The following is a 6,000-nucleotide window of genomic DNA, read 5'->3' on the forward strand; positions in this document are numbered from 1 at the left end:
ACTAAATGTGGTAGTAAGCAGACCCCTTCTTAAATTGGGTTCCTTGGGCCAAGTGACTAATGAGTGAAAGTCAATGTTGGAGTACATAATCCAGCAGGTGTTCAATTTATTTCCACTTTACCAGTTCTTTTCTTCTCCCAAAGCCAGGCTAGTGCAAAGAATATACCTCTCCCAATTGACTCTTTTATCTTTTCTAGTTCTGGAATATACAGGGGAAATTTGGTTTTACAGACAACTGTGACACAAGGGCTGTGGACATACATTGCATCTATTCCTCTAGGTATCCTGCAAATAATAAAAAAATATGGTCCTCTGTACCAAAAGGAAGAAATTCAGACTCCTAGGAATTAGGCAACAGCTTAGAGGTAACAGAGACTGTAAGCAGGTGAGTAAGGATTAAAAACAAGGTACTCTATGGGGGCCGGTCCAGAGATTTAGCTCAGTGGTTTCGCCACCTGCTGCGCAAGCACAAGGACCTGAGTTTGATCCCTGGTACCAAAACAAAAAAAAACCCCAAAAAACAAGGTACTCTAGGTTAAGGTACTCTAGGTTCCAGAGCCAGAATATATTCCAAAAATCTGTGCAAGACTTTTCCAGGATAATTGCCTTCTCTAATATATCTAATCTCTCTCTCTCTCTCTCTCTCTCTCTCTCTCTCTCTCTCTCTCTCTCTCATAGATACCTCCTCTGTTTATTAAGATGCTACACCTTTCACTGCAGGTGATTCTTTAGGCATTTGAGCACTGCGAATTTGCCAGCAATTCAGGTTAACTTGCTCTTTCTAGTAAAATTCTTTCTAGCAAAATTCTTTTCTCTCAAAAAATTCCATAAAAGCTCAAAGGCCCAGGAACAAGATTAGAATGTTTGAAAAAGGAAAGTAGATAACTAAGGAAGAACAGTCCCAATAAGCTCATATTTCTCACTCATGAGAGACTGTGTGAAAGGGCCAGATTGGCAGGAATGAAAGGGAAAATCCTTTTTTATTAAGCTCACCTGTACAGTATTACCTCTTCAGAGGTGTTTATGAAAACATTCATACACAGTAAAACTTGCCTCTGTAGACCTACTTTTCATTGAATTTCTTCAGCTCTCCATCAAATTTTAAAATCCCTGCCTATTATTTCATCTCTACATAAATCATATCCCTTGTCCATCAGACTCCGACTCAGATGCAATTCTTTCCAGCTCCTTGTAATCTGACAAACAACTGTATGCTAGGCTGAAGAATTAGCTCCATCCTGGGCTTCCAGATCAACTGGAGACACATGGCAATTGCCTTCTTTCATTTATTGGTAGAAAAAAATAACTAGTATCCGGAAGAAGACATAAAGAAGCCACTGGAAATTTTATTTCTGGAGATGCTCAATTTTCAGGCATCCATCTTCTGATTTAAACACCACTGTGGCACTGCTGTATCTGTTTTCAGAGCCTGTGCTGGGCCTCTGTGATGTCAATCTGACCCCATCCTTGGGCAAGGAGCCAGGGAATGTCAGAGTGTACCAGTGGGCTTTAGATTACTGCTGTAGTGAACAGGACAGTAAATGTAATGGCTGAAAGGAGCCACCTCTGTGGATTCCAGGAATTAGCAATGGGGGAAACAACACCAGGTTTCCCTCCTTAAGAAGAAATCAGACATTATTTTGAAGAATTTTGATGGTAGACAATGTGTTGCTAGTCTTCAAAGTTTAACAAATTAAAAAGTGCTGGAGTATTTCTCTTCCAGACTTAAAATCATCCTATGGCCCTGTGCTCATCTGTTCCTTTGTCAGGTAGTCATTGAGTTGCTTCATCAACAACAACAACAACAACAAAAACAACAGCAGCAGCAGCAATAGCAGCAGCAGCCCCATAAAACAGTTGAGCATCTAATGCGCCTATGGAAGCCAGGTGGTGGGACTTGAAGGTGAGCACAACAGACAGTTCTCACCAGGAAACACAGTCATTGGTGTACAATATGTAAAGTCATTACATATACTTCACAGATAGGCTATACAGGAAATCACAAGCAAGGCACACATGAGGTAAACATTCACAACACTTCAGTTAAGAAACATCATGACATAATGACTCCTTTCTTTGTGGCATATAACAGAAGTACCATGTGAGGGAGCTCACATATTAGCACTTGGAAATATAGGGACCAAATGTGTCCTTCAGGATGAGAACAATGTTGTTTCAGTATTAGTGCCTCAAATAATAACTGGCATAAATCATGGATCCTACATGCTGCTACCACCAGAGAGGGAAGAGCTGACTTTGGGTGAAGTTAGGTAACTCATCCTGGGACTCACTCGTCCATTGTACACCCTCATCTGAAAGGTTCCTGGAATTTATTTTCTCCCTCTTTTTCTTCATATTGTAATTTATTGTGATCACTGGCTTGGGTAGTGGGAACATAGTTGTAATGAATTCCTTCAAGAAAGCAGTAACTCATAACGTGGTAACAGAATTTTGATCTCCAGGAGTTCCTTGCTATGGTAGTGAGTCTCTCTTCTCTTCGTGTTTCTGCTTCCAGTTTGTACAACACTGTGGTCCTCCCAGATATCCCAGTGCTTGCTATCTCTTCTGGAACAACCCCTTTCACCTTGGAATTTGGGGAGTTTTCCCACTCATTGTCCTCCCTAAAAAGATGCGGAGGTAGCTACTATTCCAAAAAGGGGCACCCTCAACTACAGAAACAACTTAGCCTAAGATTCAAAAAATACAAACAAGACAAGTCAGAACACTAAAAACTCTCAGAATATATTTTCTCCAATAGTGATTGTTGGGCTCTGAAAAAAAAGGCTTTTAGAGAAATGCACCTTGCACAGGGGACTCAAGCTCTGACCAAGCAAGAAGAGAGTTCAGCTTAGAGGCCACCAGTAAAATAGTCAACTCAGTGAGACTTTTTTTGTTTAAACCAGGAATATTCTTAAAAATGTCAAAAGACTTGGAAGACTATTCTCTCAAAATCATTCTGTCTCAGTCTGTTTGGTACTACTATTACAGAATACCATGGACTGTGTCATTTTTCTAGAGCAGAAATTTTATTTGTCACTGTTCTGAAAGATGGGAAGTCTAAAATCCAGGTGTTGTCATCTAAGGAGAAGCTTCTGAGTGAGTCCTCACAAGGCTGAGGGCTGAGGAACAAGGAGGAGGTAAACACTACGCCCACACATGGTTGATGATCAGAGAAGAGAGAACCCACTCCTACATACCCTTTTCATAGCAGCGTTTATCTGATATAAATGCCTCCCACTGGGAAGCCAACCTCCAAGCACTGTTACACCAAGGACTGAGTTTCCAACACATGAAGTTTGGAGAAGACATTTGCATTATGACTCTATCATCACCACGGGAAGTACCATTTGTTGAGTAAAAAAATTTCACATGTAGCATCATCTGTATTACTCATAATATGCCTTCAGTTTGAAGTTCCTGTATCCATTTGCAATAGACTTCACTAACTCAGAAGGGTTGAAAAAGAAGAAACAAAGGAAAAATTCAAGCATAAATAGGATACACAAAGTCCCAAATGCTTAACAAATGAATTTAGGTCATAGCAATTAGTAGTGAGAAGACTTAAATTTTAAATTTACCTCACAGAGTTACAGAGAGAATTACCTGGGAGAGTGTGAGTAAATATGTGTTGCTGGCTTAGACTCATACTAGAAACTCAGTGAGTATCTTCTATTATTACTTCAGTTATATTCACTCCAGCTACAATCTATCATTCTGGAATGATTTTCTCATCCATCCCCCATTAGTTATCCCCTTCTCTTTCACTCTATGCTCAATTTCAAGGCACTTCTAGTTACAAGATCCATGGTTTATTCAGTGGAGTGAGGATACTTCCCAGGGGAAGTGGCTAGTCAGGAGGTTGTGGGCTGTGGGTCAGATAGTTCTGTGTGAGTTTCTCCATCCCATTCATCACCTGTGTCAGCTTAAGTAACAATCAGAGAAAGATTCTCAGTGACATTTATGAATAGCTGAACATTGTAATGAGGATAAATGTGCCATAATAAATGCTGTGTGCATTCACAGAGGTGGAGGCAAAGGAAAGATGTGTATTTGTCTTGAAGTGGAGTCTCACTGTGTAAACCTGGCTGCTGTCAAACTTGCTGTGTAGCCCAGGCTGACTTCAAACTAGTGTTCTTCCTGTCTCAGCTTCTCATGTCCTGGGATTGGAGAGGAAAGAACATTTTTAAAGATTTAAAGTTAAAATAATGGGGAAATACATGACATATTTTGAAACAATAATCTTTAATTACAAGAATAAAAAGTGATGTCAGTTTACAGTTACACCAACGGGTACTGAGTAGATATCCCTCCAAAAGCATTTGCTGTGTACATTTATGGGATCATTGTTTAAGGTTATGCCTCTGGCCAAGTCTTTTGTGAGCAGCTCTTATTATCAGACATAGATAAGTGAGATCCTCTCTTTCAAAACTTCTTGTTTAATTCACGTGTGTATTGCTTTGGGCTTGACAATAATGATCCCACTTTGATTCTAGCAACTTTCACAGTTGTCTAGACCTAGAAAGCAGTTTCCAAGAAACTACCAAATGTAATGTAATAAATCATACCTACTTCACAACATTGTTGAGAGTTTTAAAGCCCAAAGTGCTTACCTAAACTTTGTTCATAACACTCAGTGAACACCTATTCCTTTAGCTCTCAGCTTTGTTTTCCCTACAATAGTATGGGAGAGAAAAAAAAAAAAAAGGCAGTGCAGCAGCCTTGGAGCCATCAGCAGTCACTGTTACACCTGTGATTTCCAGTTCTTCATCTGGGCACACAGGATGAGGTTGCTCCTCCCTGTCTGTGAATTTCCTTTATCCTGTGTCTGGTAGTGGCCTATAGGTGATAGACCGAGGCTTTATCCCCTGTTCAAAACATCACCCTCCTGCATGAGGTGTCCTCAGAGTGTGCATCTAATTGGAGTCTCTGACAGTGGGTTCTCCAGTAACTGCAATGGATAGGATCCCTTGACAAGCTGGCATGTTATGAGGTATGGAGGGTAAACCAGTGAAATTTTATTTAATCACAGCATAACTTAAATATCTTGACTGATACAGGCAACATCTACCCTGCCTTTCAGTACCCTTTAATTTTTCACCAAAAAGCCTGATTTTAACTGTTCCATTCTGTTTTCTGAGAGGCCCAGAGGGGCTTGGAAGCAATCTGATCAGGGAAGTGAATGATTTATCACTCCCTTTTGGCCCTAAGCAAGGATTTGCCCTGCACCGTTCATCTCTCAAGATATAATTGGACTTAAAATTAAAACTGCATTACCTTCCAATTCACTGGGAGGAAACTTGTAGTTTTGACTTAAACAGCAGTTTCAAGCAAGGTATCTATTAGGAGGCTGTAAAAAATTCTTACAATCTGTTATGCTGAGAGCCAGCATGGGAAAAGAATTGTTTTTAAAATTGTACCATGCTGATCTGGAGGTACTGAGGACAAACGTCATGACTGAGTATATCTCTAACATCCTGAGCTCTGTGGCCCTCCCCAATTTAGCTTAAGTTGCTTTATATGAATTTATTGTATTTCCTGATTTTCATCATTGAGTATTGTACATTAAAATCTTTCTTTGCTAAAATGAACACTTTGCCAAAGCATGGAAAGGGAGGTTGGGTAGTAGGAACCAGACAACACACTAAGCCAGCGCCAGATTCAAATGGTCCCTGAGAGCTGAGAGGAGGCTGTGAATGAAGGCCTTCCTTATTTCTGTCTCAAGTCCCTTTTGGACTTTTTCATGCTCAGAGATAAAGGTAAAGCCCAATATGTGGGAGAGGACAGCTAGCTGTCTTCAGCTCTCACACCTTGTAGGCTCCTTGCGACTCCCAACATGGACTATAGAGGCCCCTCTAGGTTCTTCAGAAGGCTGCTGTGAATATGGAGTTCAGAGTGCTCCTGTGAGGAGCAAGAGAAAGGCTGAGAAGGTTGAGCTAAGCTTCAGAATGCAATGCAATCACATTCTCTCTCTTGACCCAGTGGGAGTCCAGGGTAAAGGCT

The sequence above is a fragment of the Heterocephalus glaber genome, unplaced genomic scaffold (assembly GCF_053883595.1).
Source record: "Heterocephalus glaber isolate CG9 unplaced genomic scaffold, H.glaber_assembly_v1.0 deba00000281, whole genome shotgun sequence".
Taxonomy (NCBI): Eukaryota; Metazoa; Chordata; class Mammalia; order Rodentia; family Bathyergidae; genus Heterocephalus; species Heterocephalus glaber.